At 35.0% G+C, this 18,121-nt stretch overlaps 1 non-coding gene across 1 annotated transcript; it reads left to right on the top strand.

Moving 5' to 3' along the window:
* The first annotated feature begins 6,051 nt into the window (after positions 1 to 6,051).
* Positions 6,052 to 6,116, top strand: LOC129489024 (small nucleolar RNA SNORD59). The gene has a single exon (XR_008659848.1). It is a non-coding gene; the product is annotated as a small nucleolar RNA SNORD59 (small nucleolar RNA).
* The last annotated feature ends 12,005 nt before the right edge of the window (positions 6,117 to 18,121 follow it).

The following is an 18,121-nucleotide window of genomic DNA, read 5'->3' as shown; positions in this document are numbered from 1 at the left end:
TTCCAGTTCTGTGAAGAAAGTCATTAGTAGCTTGATGGGGATGGCATTGAATCTATAAATTACCTTGGGCAGTATGGCCATTTTCACGATATTGATTTTTCCAACCCATGAGCATGGAATGTTCTTCCATTTGTTTGTATCCTCTTTTATTTCATTGAGCAGTGGTTTGTTGTTCTCCTTGAAGAGGTCCTTCACGTCCCTTGTAAGTTGGATTCCTAGGTATTTTATTCTCTTTGAAGCAATTGTGAATGGGAGTTCACTCATGATTTGGCTCTCTGTTTGTCTGTTATTGGTGTACAAGAATGCTTGTGATTTTTGTACATTGATTTTGTATCCTGAGACTTTGCTGAAGTTGCTTATCAGCTGAGGAGATTTTGGGCTGAGACAATGGGATTTTCTAGATATACAATCATATCATCTGCAAACAGGGACAGTTTGACTTCCTCTTTTCCTGATTGAATACCCTTTATTTTCTTCTCCTGCCTGATTACAAGGCTACAGAACCAAAACAGCATGGTACTGGTACCAAAACCGAGACATAGATCAATGGAACAGAACAGAGCCCTCAGAAATAATGCCACATATCTACAACTATCTGATCTTTGACAAACCTGACAAAAACAAAAAATGGGGAAAGGATTCCCTATTTAATAAATGGTGCTGGGAAAACTGGCTAGCCATATGTAGAAAGCTGAAACTGGATCCCTTCCTTACACCTTAGACAAAAATTAATTCAAGATGGATTAAAGACTTACATGTTAGACCTAAAACCATAAAAACCCTAGAAGAAAACCTAGGCAATACCATTCAGGACATAGGCGTGGGCAAGGACTTCATGTCTAAAACACCAAAAGCAATGGCAACAAAAGCCAAAATTGACAAATGGGATCTAATTAAACTAAAGAGCTTCTGCACAGCAAAAGAAACTACCATCAGAGTGAACAGGCAACCTACAAAATGGGAGAAAATTTTCACAACCTACTCATCTGACAAAGGGCTAATATCCAGAATCTACAGCGAACTCAAACAAATTTACAAGAAAAAAACAACCCCTTCAAAAAGTGGGCAAAGGACATGAACAGACACTTCTCAAAAGAAGACATTTATGCAGCCAAAAAGCACATAAAAAGTGCCATCATCACTGGCCGTCAGAGAAATGCAAATCAAAACCACAAGGAGATACCATCTCACACCAGTTAGAATGGCCATCATTAAAAAGTCAGGAAACAACAGGTGCTGGAGAGGATGTGGAGAAATAGGAACACTTTTACACTGTTGGTGGGACTGTAAACTAGTTCAACCATTGTGGAAGTCAGTGTGGCCATTCCTCAGGGATCTAGAACTAGAAATACCATTTGACTCAGCCATGCCATTACTGGGTATATACCCAAAGGACTATAAATCATGCTGCTATAAAGACACATGCACACGTGTGTTTATTGCGGCACTATTCACAATAGCAAAGACTTGGATCCAACCCAAATGTCCAACAACGATAGACTGGATTAAGAAAATGTGGCACATATACACCATGGAATACTATGCAGCCATAAAAAATGATGAGTTCATGTCCTTTGTAAGGACATGGATGAAACTGGAAACCATCATTCTCAGCAAACTATCGCAAGGACAAAAAACCAAACACCACATGTTCTCACTCATAGGTGGGAATTGAACAATGAGAACACATGGACACAGGAAGGGGAACATCACACTCTGGGGACTGTTGTGGGGTGGGGGTAGGGGGGAGGGACAGCATTAGGAGTTATAACTAATGCTAAATGACGAGTTAATGGGTGCAGCAAACCAACATGGCACATGGATACATATGTAACAAACCTGCACATTGTGCACATGTACCCTACAACTTAAAGTGTAATAATAATAAAAATTTTAAAAAAGTCATTAACTTTGAGTTTGTCTATATTTTTCTTGTTTTAAGAATGAAAGGGATGACTTCTGAGTTCTTTATATATTGAAGCTTCCCATGGGCTTCTTAACATTTACATCACAATAATACTCAAGTGTATTTAAGATAGTTCTCTTGATCTTAGGATCAGGTAGCTTCTTACTGAACACCTAAACCTGACTCAAAGATTTCTGAAAAGAACTAATATATTCCAAATAGATGTTGTTATTTTCCCTCAACTCACTTTCAAATCCCCCTTCTTAATTATTTTTCTGGAGTAATTATTCAACAACCAAGATTTCAAGACAGAAACATGTAAAACACTTTACACATTTTTCCATCTCTTATCCTTGAGGAGAATGGCTGCAGGTGCAGAAAAAAAAGCAATGAACAAATGTATTAAGTAATAGGAATGATTAAAGCAAAGTATACGGCATAGAACAATGAAATGAAAATGTGAATGACAGATTTGGACATAATGGGCATAATTATTTCTTGTACTTAGTGTACTTGGAAAGAATTGTTCGGTGATGAAGATGGTTAATTATTATTGAACCAGGTTACAATGATCTAGTACTGGAGTCAGCAATCCATGGCCCTACAGCAAATCTTTTCCACTGCTTGTTTTTGTAAATGAAATTGTATTTTAACAAATTACACTCATTGATTTATATATTGTCTATGGCTGCTTTCATGCTACAGCAGCAGGCTTAGTAGTTGCGATATTAAACATATTGTATGGCCTATAAAGCCTGCAATATTTATTATCTGGCTCTTAACAGAAAATTTTGCGAAGCTCAGGAATAATCTGTCATGGAAAATTGTTAGAAGTATTTTTGTTAGCTTTATTTAGTTTTCTTTTAAATTAATAAGAAACAATATTGTAAAGAGGAGATGGGGAATATTTACAGGATCATATTTATAGTTTTGACAGAAAATTATGGTTATCATGAAGAAAAATTCTGAAGTAATGGAAAGAGGAGTGAAAGAAAGATGACAGAGGAAGTAATGTAAATATTACTTGCATTAATGAAGTGGATGTAATCTAGAGGACAGAGAGAAATAGATAGAAACCTTTTTTATTTTCTTGGTCTTTACTAAAGGAAATGAAATGCATTGTGGCAATTTTTGTTTTTTTTTGAGAAAAATATCACTGTATAACATTATGAAAACAATAACAATATGCTTTATAAAGCTAAAGTAATTTGGGGGGGGATTTAAAGGTCGTTTAGGATTATAAAGATTTGTTACCTGATTCCCATTTTAAAGATATAGGAAGCTAAATATAGATGTAAATGGCATAGATATAGATAAATGGAAGAAATCTATGCATAACCATATCTACATAAGTTCAGTATAAATTTCGCTGGTGTAAAGTGTGTGTGGCATGAAATTTACAAACAATAAAACATACAGTATTCTTTATTATAACTTATATGTATCCAATTTATTCTCACAGAATGATTTACTTGATTTTTACTGAACTCTTTTAATTATAGCCTAATGGTGGTTATAATTGACAAGTGAGTGTACTTCCAACATTCATATTGGTTGATATTTTCTTTTACATGAATCATGAGATAAAAGTGAGATGATGAGGATGCATGTCAGAACTCTACCTCTTTTTTAATGATTTGAGCAATTTTTTGTCTGAATCTGATAATAATTCTTGAAAGATGGAAGAATATATCCTCATTTTTTGAAAAATTTATAATGTAGCAGCAATAAACATGACACATTTTTAAGTTTGAACTGAAATATCATATTTTTCAAATCTTACTTTGTCTAGGTGATTAGTAAAACAAATCTTACTTTGTCTAGGCAATTAGTAAAACAATAAATCAAACCCTGATTTACAGTGTTTGTTTATTTCTATGAAAATATACTTCCATTATGGCCAGGTTTTGGCTACCAATTTGGCTACCAATATGATGGCATTGAATACCGAGATGGAAGATGTGTGCCATTGTATATCATTTTGCATTTTCACTATCAAGATATAAAAGATCTAATAGTGTTAAGACCATAAAAAAAAGCAAAATTTAGCAACATGATTAAAAAGTAACAAGTTTAAGTATCTATTTTTTTATGTAACTTATTTAATTGTAAACTTGTGTAATTTAATTTTTAATGATTATTTTTAGAAATTGTCTTGCAAACTTCTGAAAAGTTTAAAATCAGTTCCTTTAAGGCAGGAAAAGGTGGCTTCAGCATACCCCTGAACAAAGATAGACACAAATTTAAATTCTTATTTCTCAGATATTGAGGTTAATATTTTTAAATTCATGTAATAGAATTATTTAAATGATTGAAGCTCTTATTGAAAATTCAGGCCAGGCCTGGTGGCTCACGCCTGTAATCCCAGCACTTTGGAAGGCTGAGGCGGGTGGATAATGAGGTCAGGAGATCAAGACCATCCTAGCTAACATGGTGAAACCCCATCTTTACTAAAAATACAAAAAAATTAGCCAGGCGTGGTGTCACGTGCCTATAGTCCCTGCTACTCGGGGCGCTGAGGCAGGAGAATTACTTGAATCCGGGGTGGCGGGGGAGGTTTCAGTGAGCAGACGTTATACCACTGGACTCCAGCCTGGGCAACAGAGCGAGACTCCATCTAAAAAAAAAAAATCAGAGTCCTAGATTGAATCGAATGTAGATTGGTATAAACTGTTTGAGAAGTCCTTTAATTTACTGGACCTTAGTTGACTCTTCTATTTAAAAAAAAAATTGGATTAAATAGCTAGATTAGATTATTTTTTTGTTCCTTGCTTTATTTCTTTTTCTTGTTGCCAGCCTTCATTTGGCTGGCTCTACTTAAATATATTTTGATATAAAATCATGCATTTTGAGGGAATTAGATTTTGTCATGTGTTAACCTTGGACAAAAATATATCTCCCATTTAACACAATCCTGGTTATAGATTTAAAGTTAGTTCTGCTAATGCTTCGTATTAGTGATTTAAAAGACCATAAATCCACATGTCATTTCTTTCTTAACCCAGTGGAATATAGGTAGATGTGATCTCTGAATTGGTTCAAATCTTAGCTTTTTCTTATGCTCAATAAAATTCGTGGTGCACATCATTCTTTTTACTTCCCTATTGCATGAAATCAAGAAAGAGCAGAATTTACAACTCACTGAACTAAGAGAATAAAATGAATTTCCCTCAAATGATTATTTTTCAACAAAAATGAACACTTGACTTGTGACAAGAAAGACAAAGTTCAAAATACTCCAAATTTCACTTCATTTGTATTTTACAAATGTTCTGTGAGTCTTCTATTATAAGCTCTCTCCTCAAATGACTACATGAATATTAATAGATGCTTCATTAGTACTTTCATGTTATGGATTCTAGTGCTTCTCGTGTTACTTGACAACATTAGAAATAATCGCTACTGCATATTTTTTGTCTAGATAATTACTTTGTAAAACATAAGAAGTTTATTTTATTGTAGATGTAGACAGTAATGGATGTAATAAATATATGACAGTTTGTTACAACTTTTTATATGCTTTGAGGAATTGTAACATTTTCTGATTGAATTTAGCCAACTTCACAAATTAATGTCATGATTTAAGTGAATTTGGCATAGTACTCTTTACATAAACCAGGAATAAAAATAGAAGCTCTCTTGAAACTAAATTTTAATGACTCTCAAATTATAATTTGTTTAGTCTCATTTTGTTTCATTTCCTTTTTGTTGTCTGGTTTTGTTTGGTTTTCTTCTACAGAGATGCTGAATATACAAATTATACAAAAATATTCTTTTTGTTGTTGTTGTTGTTTTGTTTTTGTTTTTTTGAGATGGAGTCTCTCTCTGTCAACCAAACTGGCGTGATCTCAGCTCACTGTAACCTCCACCTCCCGAGTTCAAGCAGTTCTCCTCCTCAGCCTTACATGCAGCTGGGATTACAGGTGCCCACCACCACGCCTGGCTAATTTTTGTATTTTTTAGTAGAGACTGGGTTTCGCCATGTTGGCTAGGCTGGTCTCGATCTCCTGACCTCAGGTAATCCTCCCACCATGGCCTCCCAAACTGCTGGGATTACAGGGGTGAGCCACCGCACCCCGCCACAAATATTCTTTATATATCTTTATCAATATAAAATAAATTAACATCCTAAAATCAGCAGAAAGCCTCACTGATTAGTAGCTTCTGACTTTTCTGAGTTTGCTGAAGCTAGATGCCATTCCAGATAAGAACCAAAAATAAATAAATAAATAAACAAATGAAAAGAAAGACAGCAGAAAGTTTTCTTTTAGCATTTGAATTTTGTTTATTTTAAGGGGAATTTTTTAATATGGTGACATTAAATTGCCTATGGTTGAGAGAAAAAAATTCAAAGCTTTTAATTATTAAAATCACTGGCTTCATGGATAATTAAGTTAAACTACCTAATATGAAATCATGAGAATTCAAAGGTATATATTTAAAAAACAGGTCTTTTAAAAAATGTAGAAAACTTTAGAGCCACTCTGTGTCTGATCTTATGAATGGCTGAAATAATTAACCATATAATTCTATAACCATAATTAACCATGATTTATAGAAAATCAATGAAAGCTCATCTTCCCAAACTATTTTATGAATGTAATTGAAGTAGTACCATTAAAACTTTATCTGTGATAAAGCTATTTATATCTTTAGGAGAAAGTAATTAAGGATGGAAAATAAATCCACTATTAGTCATTATTTTCTCATTGAAGAGTTATTACCTTGAGAAGAAGGTATAAATTAGAAGACATTGTGAAAATCATTTAAAAAACAATAAACATTGATTCTGGAAATTAAAGAAAATCATAAGCTAATTTAGACAAAACGTTTGTCTTTTACTCACTGCAGACATATCCATCGAGCACTCCTCTGGGTGATAAGAATAAAAAAATGCATGCTTTCATGAAGCTTACATTCTGATGGAATGACAGAAAAAAGTAATTAAGCAAAATATGTAGAATATGGAAAGACATCAAAAGCGATAAATATTTATGAAATGAAATGGATATTGCTGAAGATAAGGCTCATTTTTTCTTAAGACCATATAGTAACATATGTTGTAATTATAACTCCTCTATGTTTTTCAGATATAATTCACTGTTTCTTAAGATTGCTTGTTTAGTCTTACCTTACTCCAGGTCAAACTCAGCTATAAATGTTTCTCTTTACAGGTGTAGGTAATGCAATGCCTTATGTGAGGCAAGACAGTTAAATGGTCAAGAACATGAGGTTTTGATTCTGAGTAAATTGTGTTGAATCCCAAATCTTTTTCTCTTTCAGATCCATTTATTTATTCCATCTGTTTTTATTTCTTCCTCTGTAGCATCATAAGAATAACAACTATTAGAGTCTTGTGAAAATTAAATCAGATGACGTATGTGTATAAGGCATTTAGTGTAGAGAAATGTCATATAAGCACTTAATATTTCTTTTATTATTGTTATTTTTTACATCTAATGCCTGTTTGTTTCCGAAACCAGTGCCCTCTCAGGAATTCTACTAATGTGTGTCAAAAATCTTGGAAAAACTAGATTTCTTGCCACTTTTATAAACAATTAGTTTCTCTCCTTAAGATGTAATATAAAAGCTATTGGATAAATCAGTTTTTAACAGTTCATATCACTCTAATATCTGAAGAAAAGCTTGATTATGATTCATTTTATTAAGATTTATATTTATGGTAAGATTTTGCCATGTAAGTTTAAAAATAACTTGTTAAAACTGGTAATATTTAGTTGTTCAATCAATTATATACTTGTAAAATATAATGAATACCAAATTTAGAAGAAAATATTAACATCCAGAAACTTACGGTTGTAGGTAATAAAATAAAACTTATAATTAAACCCAGATAATTACTTTGTTATAGATATCTGTGATATGATGACCAATTAAATACAGTAATACCCTAAAATATATTAGAATGTGTATGAAGAAGTTGGAACAAAAATATATTTTCAAGGACAGCAAAGCCAAGCATAATATTTCTGTAAGTTAAAGCAGATTTTGTTCGTAAAATTTTATAATAGGTAATGGTTATATCAAGTTAGCAACAAAAGTTTTCATTAAAAACATTTGAAAATTGAAACTATGCTGGAAATACTTATTTAAAAAATATTTCAGGGTATATATAAGCAACAATGCAAAGATCTCTGGTTTAGTCCCTGAAGTTTTGGGTTATTATGTATTTATCAAGTTAAAAATGGTTAGCAATAGGCCTGAAATCCATTCTCTCCCTTTATCAAGAATAGAACTTTGTATCAGTGATGAGAAAGAAAGAACAGTAATTTGTATAAAGGAAGTTTAATATAAAGAAACATTAACTAATAAAAGAAATTAACTACTAATGGGTAACGAAAATTCTGAAGAATAAAAATAAGTTGAGTAAAATGGACATTGTACTTGCAAAATCTTAAACCCTTCAATTTATTGAAAGAAAATTTTTCATGGTAAGTTGTTCTGAAAGCAAGCTTCTATTTACCTTTCAGGGCTGGATTTCTCTGTAGGCCTATAGACACATATAACAAAAGAAATTTCTTCCAGTCACTTCTTCTGAATGTGTGCTTATAAACTCCTTTTTTTTGTTAAACTTTTTCATTTACTGAAAGAAAACTGTTAAGGTTGAGCCATCTGAGAGTAAGCTTCTATTTACTTTTCAGGGCTGAGTATCTCTATGGAGACAGAATCATATGGGAAAACAAACTTCTTCCAATAACTTATTAATGTGTGCTTTCAAACCCCCTTTCCTGTTAAACTCTCCCATTCACTGGTAGAAAACAGTGAACAGGTACTACTTGTATGCTTGAGATAGAGCACCCAAAGGAAAAAAAAATGTAAAGAACCACCTCCCACCTTAAACATGGAAATAATATCGGTGAATGTTACAGTGTTCATGGTATATTGAATATTAAAAGTTTACTATTGTGGCCAAGTGCGGTAGCTTATGCTTGTAATCCCAGCACTTTGGGAGGCCAGGCTGGGTGGATCACGAGGTCAGTAGTTCGAGGCCAGCCTGGCCAGCATGGTGAAACACCATCTCTACTAAAAATACAAAAATTAGCTGGGCATGGTGGCGCGTGCCTATAATCCCAGCTACTCAGGAGGCTGAGGCAGGAGAATAGCTTGACCTCGGCAGGTAGAGGTTGCAGTGAGCCAAGATCATGCCACTGCATGCCAAGAGTTTACTATTATATTATGAACTAGGGATGGTAAGCAGGGCACTACACTCTCAGGTTCCTGCACAACTCACTGGGAAAACACTGGGGTACCTGCAAGACTCATTGGATGTCGAGACAAGCCACTCACTGAGATGACACTGAGCTCCCTAGGAAGAAGCTGAGGTGGTTCAACTAAGCTTTCTGAGGATAAGCATTATCATGTGCCCCACGTGCTGCTGGACTGGCATGTGCAGGAAGAGGACACCAAAGCATCTGCTCTATTGATGCCCTAGGGAATGCCAAATAACTACCACAATCTGGTTTTTCTAGTAACCTCTAGTTTAGAACTTTGTTTCAATCTACAAACCTCCTGCTCCCTGCCATGAATCTAGAGATTGCTACAAATCTGTAGCTTCTGGGTCTGACCAACCCTGCAGAGTAGATTCTGTGTCCACTAATTCAGACATTCTTCAGATAGAGTTAGTGGATAGCAGAGAGGGAAGCAATAGAGAAGGAAAGAGTACCCTATTCTTTTTGAGCCAAGGTTGGAATATTGAAAGAAGAGAAGGATTCTCCCCTAAAATATAAATAGTCACATTAGGTTATGAATTTATTGCTTTACTATTATTGGGTTGCATTTCAAAGAAGCAGAAGAATATATGCAAAAGATACAATTGCTCCCCTAAATGAACTGAAGATTTTAATTTCACTGTAAAATAAAAAAAATTAAAATTTCAAATACAGAACTTAGTAGCTGATGAGAAATAATTCTCCATGTTCTATCACATTTCTGTACCTCTTTTGAACAGAGTTATTCCAGCTTTTGCTCAGTACTATTTTTTTATGAATGTTTGTAGAGCAAACAGCTTTGGAAGATAGAAATAGCATCTCCCTTAAGAGCAGAAGGCAGATTTATGGTCTTCAAAAATAATAAAAATAATGTCTGCCTCCAGAGGAGAAGCTGAACAAGTCTTCTAACAGCTTAATCTAATATCAGATAGTTCTTCAGCTAGGGCACACATCTACTGTGTGCCCACTATCCACATAGAACGTTCTGCATCTGCTTTGGAACTTTGACTGTCAAAGGTAACTGAGGTGAACATAAAGCTCATACTTCTTGCCATGCCATGAATAATAAAATCCATTATTTCTTACACAAGAGGCTTTGTTCTCTGCCAGAATTTATAAAACCTTGGAAGGCTAGCTCCTTAGCTTATATGTGAGGTAAAACTCCATACCCTCACCCTTCTTGAGAGTAGCAGACAACAAATAATAACTAGATTGGTTAAAAGCACTATTTGAGATGAATTAACAACAAACTGTGAGAGTAATAGTTTATAATAAAGTCAATTTGAGACAGCAATGTTGATATTTTGAAATGAGTGGACAATTACAGCAACTTCTAAAAGATAAAAAAATTAAGAGTGATATTTTCCTCTACTTCTCCAGAGAATCTATAATAAGGCCTGGTGAAATATGCGTAGAATATTTTCAAAGGAATACTGTATTCGATTTGTATTGTTGTGTAACAAATCATCACAGATCAAGTGACTTAAATACATTACTTAGGCTGGGCGCGGCGGCTCACGCCTGTAATCCCAGCACTTTGGGAGGCCGAGGCAGGTGGATCACGAGGTCAGGAGATCGAGACCATCCTAGCTAATATGGTGAAATCCCGTCTCTACTAAAAATACAAAAAAATTAGCCGGGCGTGGTGGCGGGCGCCTGTAGCCCCAGCTACTCGGGAGGCTGAGGCAGGGGAATGGCGTGAACCCAGGAGGTGGAGCTTGCAGTGAGCCGAGATCGCGACACTGCACTCTAGCCTGGGCGACAGAGCGAGACTCCGTCTCAAAAAAATAAAAATAAAAATAAAAAAAAAAATAAAATAAATAAATAAATAAATAAATAAATAAATACATTACTTATTTCACAGTTACAATGGGTCCCTAGTCCAGGCACAGGTGGTCTGAGTTCCCTGCTTAGGGTATCACAAGGTTGCAATCAAGGTGATTGTAGGCAGGGCTGAAGCTCAGAGTCATCTTCCAAGCTCATTCATGTTGTTGGCAGGATTCAGTTCCTTGTACTTGTATGACTGAAGTCTCTACTTCCTTGCTGACTGGAAGCTGCTGTTTGATCCTAGAGTCCCACGACTTACTTCAAAGCCAGCAGGAGAATCTCTTTCCTCAAAAAGAGTCTAGTTCATGTTCTATAGACTTTCAATAGATTAAGTTAGGCCCACATAGAGTAATCCTCATTTTGATTAACACAAAATGAACTCATTTGCGATGTTAATTACATCTAAAAAATTCCCTCACCTCAGTCATATAAGGTGACCTAATCGCTGGAAAGACCATCTATCATATTCGCAGGTCCTGCCTACTCTCAAGGGGAGGGGATTCTACACAGAATGCACACCCAGCTACATTAGAATTCTGCCTTTCCAGACATGTTAAGAGAATAATAATTATTATTACAGCTGACCATGATGGCACATGTCTGTAGTCCCAGCTACTCCGGAGGTTGAGGTGGGAGTATCGCTTGAGACCAAGAGTTCTGGGCTGTAGAGCGCTAGGCTGATCGGGTGTCTATCCTAAGTTTGGCATCAGTATGTTGATCTCCTGAGAGTGATGGACCACCAGTTTGCTGAAGAAGAGCTGAAACAGCCCAGGTTGAGAATAGAGCACATCAAAACTCCTGTGCTGATCAGTAGTGGAATTGTGCTTGTGAATAGCCACTGTACTCAAGCCAGAGCAACATAGTGAGGCTTGGTCTCTAAAATAATAATAATTATTACTATTATCACATAACTTTAAAAAAGAATAATATTATAATACTTATTTCATAATAATTAGTATTTTTACACAATAATAATTGTGTTTCTCTTATGGAATTAACATTTAAAAATAATATTTAAAAATATAAAAGGGATCCTTATTGAAGGTTTAAGAAAAAATATAGTTCAATGGAAAGATAATCAAATTGAGAACAGAATATATTCTAGTCCAGATTCTGCTGTTAATATGTTTGCTGTCTTTACCAAATTTTATCTTTATTTCTTGATTTATTGTTCAATCACACACTTCTGAAATGTATTTTAAGTGGTACATATACAATATAGCCAGCAAAGTAAAACATGAAAAATATAAGCAATCAAACAAGAAAACATATGAAGATATTTGGTAATATCAGTATTAGGTAAAATAAAGCCTTGCAGTGACTGCTTGTTCGGCTTATATAGATTTACTAGTGAGGCATATGAGGAGAAATCTGGGATGACTGGATTTGGGTTTTAGATTTAGAAATCTGGGAAGGAAATTCTGAATAGGAGATCTGCAATATCTGTCACAAGCCTGGAGAAACAAGGTTAACCTAATTTGGCATTTGGTCTAGTTATGAGTGAGAGAGGCAGCAAGATTTTGTGGAAATTGGTAATGTTGAGTCAGACATGGAAATTAAGATTTCGAGATTGTCCATATGGTCTGGAAAAAACATTATTTTATTCAAGCTATAATATGGAGACTGACTTCTGTTCCCTCGGGCAGATACAGCAAGAGATTTTGTCTCAAAAGTGCATAAAAATTTGATCAAGAAGTTAGATCATTTATGAGATGGGAAATGACTAGGAAAATAGGAAAAGAAAGCTGGAATTTGATGGACAGAATGTATCTTTGAATAAATCCAGGCATTCCAGATTTTAGGCTTAATGCCTCAACATTAATGAAAAACAGTTCATTGATACTTTTAGGTTTCCTCAGGAAAAAGTGACCCAGAACAAAGAACTGCTCGTGAGACAAGATATATATCACTGAAAAGTAGGTAATTATGAATGAATTATTTTTGGATTGATTCCTGAAGAAAACTCTCTGGAGTCAGACACCCTATTGTGCCGTAGGTCGTCAGAAGAAACCTCTTTGGATTTACGTTGGATTCCTGTGAAAGCAAAACTTTTATAAGTGAAACTAAATATATTTACCACCAAAACATGATAAGCCATCACATAGAAGCACTGCTTTGTGTCTTCTGCAGCATATTATAGACATTACAAAGAGAAATTCTTTATTTCCATACAATAAAGTATTTGGTAGTTTTAATACAGTATGTGGTCCTAAGTCCACAGATATAGCATTAACCAGTGGTGGGAGAAAAATGCCAAGTTAAATTGAAATTTTGCTCAGAGGGATTCAGAATGGATTTATTATATTTTATGATTACTTAATAACATGCTCCTGATACACTCAGATGTCTGTGTGTGCGTGTGAAGGGTGAACTTTCAGTGCACCTGAAAATTAAATACCATAAAATTATTAGTCATGAATTAAATGAAATCCCATATGTGTCCATGGGCTAACTAGAATTGGGAAACTCAGTTTACATTAGAAATGTCTTTTAAAAATTGTTTGGACAGCTTTGTTCATTACATGCATCAATCTATCTTTCACCTACCAAAGATGTTTTCCTCTGCAATATTTAATAAGAAGAAGCTTAAATAAACAAGGGCTTATTTTCATAATTAACAAAGTTTGGAAGCTAGCATTTGCTGTTGTGTCAAATTGATTCAGTGGTTCTACTTAAGGAATGTGGTTGATATCTCATGAATTTTCTTGCCATATTCCTCACATTTAAAAGAGGATGCTCCAAACATTGTGTTGAACATTTGAACTTTGAATTCAAATGTAGGAAACTGCATGGTTTCATCAAGCAGAAAAAAAAAGAAAACTTTTTCTAAAACTATTACCTTTTAGCAAGCTGTCTTGAAAAGTCTCAACTTCCAGGCTGCTTCCTCTTGAACTTAGGCAGGGGACCAGGTTCATATTTTCTGAAACAAAGTCATCTCTGCTCAATATTTGAAGAACATCAGAGGCTTAAAAGCAAATCTGGAGAAATAATAGATTTTGGATAGATTGCCATTTGTAATTAATCCATCATTTACAAATACTGAACAAACACATTTTTAAAGCTAGGTTATGAAAATTATTTAAGTAGTTTGTAGTTTGTGTCTCATGAGATACTGGTAGGTACTCCACTATGTGCTATGCCAAATGTGCCCTAATTTGTCTCTTTTTCATTAAAACAAAGCCTGAATCCCAAGTCATTTTTCCCTTCAGAAATTTTTTTATAGTTACTTGGAAATATCTTTACCCTCAGACATTTTAATCCCAGAAGATGGAACGATGAACAATCATTTACTGGTGCGCTTTGATTCTTCTGGACTCAGCCTACAGACTGTCTTCCAGAGTCTTCACAGTGCCTGGGTATTTGCGTGATATCACTGTGGACACATCAGGGTCATCACTGTGTGGATTTCACAGCTTGGCCTATGGGGAGCTACATCAACCCAGAGATTTTTTCACTCCATTAGTGGCTCCCTCAATTACTAGCCTCAAGGCAGGATTCATCCTGATTCTGAAAAATTCAGCTTTAGATTCTGCAGAGTCCAAGAGCTGGCATCTGTCTTTGAGTCTCTGGAAATACACTGATAATTGAGACCTTATGAATTACTAACCTAGATGACATTCCACAAAACTCTTAGTTCTCTAAAATGTTTTCCACCACTGGATTTTTCAGCTCTGTGGCAGACTGCCTCTATCTAGGGATGTAATTTCCTAGTCCTTTTAGCCAAAACTTACAGAACAGTCATTTTGCTTTTACCTGCTCTCATTTCTGGAGCTTCCCCGAGATGGAAAATATTATGAGACGTTAGTGTTGGTATGGCCGGCCCTTTTCTCTGCACCTGTCCTCATGTGGCTGTCTTGGATTTGTTGTCCCAAAGTTTCCTAAGGAAACAGAGTGCTATCGTCACTTATGTGTCTACTACATACCCTTATGTATTAAAAGGCCCTATATGACTCATAACTATGGTATTTTTGGGTGGCCTTTAAAGCAGCTCTCAGTGTCAAAACACTAGAGACAGTTTTTTCTTGCTGTTACATATTGCAAGAAAGAGCCTCTTGCAACCAGTAAATATTGTGGGTGTTTCTGCTTCACAGAATGTTAGTCTTTGCTTCTGGAGAACCCCCATATTTTTAAAGGACAATAATTACTTTGTGTTTGATATCTTTGGTGTCATGGCTCAGATGTTCCTCTGGTCATCTTGCTAGTATGTCTTGAATGACTGCAAGATTTTTTCTGAGAACCACGTGGTTCTATTTGACTGGCTTATGCTCATTTCACTCAGACTGGTAGCAAAATTGTGGGTCCTTAAGTCATCCCCATGATTCTTATTTTCTTTCCCATGGGTTCTGTGTTCTGAGGAGCCCTCAGGACAATTCTCATTTCAGAATCCTTCAGTGATACAATTCTATCCTGGAATTGCTGATCCATAGTTAAAACAAACAATAAAAAGGCCTATATATGGGCACCAATTCACAGCTTACTCTCCATCGACTTTTCCTTTATTATTAACTTTACTTAAGATGAGAACTGAGGATCTCTATGGGGCCACGTGAACTCTGAACTTCTTTGATACTATTGAAGTTTATGTAACCCCTGCTACACTTTGTCCCAGCTGAATTCGCTACGGAAGATTTAATTCTTTCATCCTTCTCTGTCTTGTCCAAAACTCCAGTAACATGGAAGATTTTTTTTCCTTAACCATGGCATGGGTTCAAAAATGATTTAAAGTTATCAGACATGGACACTGAGGCTAAGATGCCTTGTGATCATAAAGTATTGTGTGGTCCTATAGAATTTAATATCATTTACATCTCCTCTGAGCCACACACTAATCCAAACTCAAAAACTTTGCCTTCCAAGTATTGGCACAAATGCTCTAACAACATACACAGCTTTTGGTGCATGGTGGCTTCAGTTATGGTATTAGCACTTATTTTATCACTTGTTTAATGATATTAGTTACTTTAAAAACAATTTTTAAATAAGCTTTAACTTATGAGATAATTTTAGATTTATGGAACACTTGACAACAAAGTAGAATCCATGTATATTGTTCACTCAACTTCCCCTAATGTTAACATCATATATAACCACAATATATTTGTCAAAACTAAGCAATTAATATTGGTAAAATACTAGTAACTACAGGCTCTATTCCTATTCTATTGGTTTTTCTGCTAATGTTTATTTTCTGTTGAGTATCCAGTCCAGGCTACCACATTGTATTTTGACCTTGTATCTTCTTCATCTCCTCTGTCTGTGACAGTTTATCAGGTTTTTCTTGTTTTTGATAACCTTGACAGCTTTGACAAGTACTAGTCAGGTACTTAGTAGAATGTCTTTAAATTGGGGTTTGTCTGATGTTTTATCATGGTTAGTCTGAGGTTATTGGATTTGGGGAAAGAATACCAAGGAGATGAAGTACCATTTTCATTGCATCATATCATGGGGCATATTAAATCAACATGACGGATCACTGGTAATATTAACCTTGACAGCTGGTTAAACTGCTATCTGCCAAGTTTCTTAACTGTAAAGTTACTATTTTTTTATTTTTCACATACTATTTTTTGGAATTGAATCACTAAGTCTACCCCTTACTCAAGGAGGAAGAAGTAAGCTCTGCTTTCTGGAGTGGGGACTATCTATCTGTTGAGCTATCTATCATTTAGAATTCTTCTATAAGATAGATTTGCCCCTTCTTCCCAACTTAATTTTTGTTCTCTTTTTAATTTGTATGAGTATGGATCAATAGATATTTTATTTCTTGAGTTATAATCCAGTATTATCATTATTTATTTGTTGCTTGAATGGTTTTACCTTTGCCCATTTAGAACTTTTCCAGATTATCTCCTGTGTCCTTTTGAATTTCTCTCACAATTTTCTCTGTGTGTGTGTGTGTGTGTGTGTGTGCATGTCTTTATTTTCTGGCCCTAAACAAGGCCAGGTTTAGCTTCTATTTTCTTGCCCAACTCCTAGAATTATCCATTTCTCCAAGGAGCCTTGGTTCCTTTTATTGGAGAATGGTATTTCTACACCAAGATCTGAGCATTCGTATGCTAATTGCCACTGAGGATTCACTGTTTCTAGACCATCTGAGAAGACATAACTAGGAAATATATGTAGATTACTAACCAAGGTATACACATACTGTAATTTTTTTCATAAGTCCCTATGAATATGAAAATAAACATGAGTTCATACTATCTTTAGCACCACATCATCATTCTAGCAGCCCCCACCCCCAACTTCCATATTTTCACTTCTTTTTCTGACAGTATAAGCACCGTTCCCATTATCTACTATTTTTGTACTTGTTCAATGTTAGTATGCGTATAGATTAAGAACTGCTAACCCATACCCTTGTGAAAATAAAATACTATTTACATACAGGTTTTGGTTGTATGTTTTTAGTCTTACATCATCTCATCAAAACACAATTTTTCCAATTTCATATCGATCATCACCCTTTTCGCCATGTCTTTCAGTGAACTTAGGCCATAGATTTGTAACACAGTTAGATTCACTTGTCACAGTCTGCATTCCATTGCCTGGTTCCTCAAGATCTTAATTGATTTTTCCAAGGGGTTTTAATTGATTGTTTATGATGTCTCTACATATACTCCTTGAACACTTCTTAATTGATATACTTTCATGACGTTAATGGCACTCGAATATACTAGAGAGTTCAACCAAAATGCAAGCATATCATTATTTTCTCATGATCAGATTATGCATAATGCATTTTTCACTATCTGTATCCCATACAGAGAGACCTTAATACCAGTATCAAAATATAGTAGTGTTACCATTTTTCCCTTTTTGTTTGGTTTATACTATGAAGACTGGCACAGCCTATGTGGGAGTGGATCTGTATGACACAGCTTTGATGATCAGGGTGAGAATGCATTCCTGGCTATTACCAATAGTGATTGGTCTGCAGTGGAAATGGATTGTTGTCTCTCAATAGTCCTCGATAGGATATCAAAAGTATCAGTGCTGGTACACTAAGCTTTACCAGCTTGGGAATAAGATAGAATAAGGCTTCTAGTTTTTCTGGCTTTGGTGTCCACTGAGTGATACTGAAACTCCATGAAACATCATCCAAGTAATTTTTGAAATTTCATGGTTTTCCTTACATGCTGTCACAATTGACTCAGGA

The sequence above is a fragment of the Symphalangus syndactylus genome, chromosome 8, assembly GCF_028878055.3.
Source record: "Symphalangus syndactylus isolate Jambi chromosome 8, NHGRI_mSymSyn1-v2.1_pri, whole genome shotgun sequence".
In the NCBI taxonomy this organism is placed as follows: Eukaryota; Metazoa; Chordata; class Mammalia; order Primates; family Hylobatidae; genus Symphalangus; species Symphalangus syndactylus.
The sequence above is the reverse complement of the archived record's forward strand: the minus strand, read 5'-3'. Positions and strand labels throughout refer to the sequence as shown.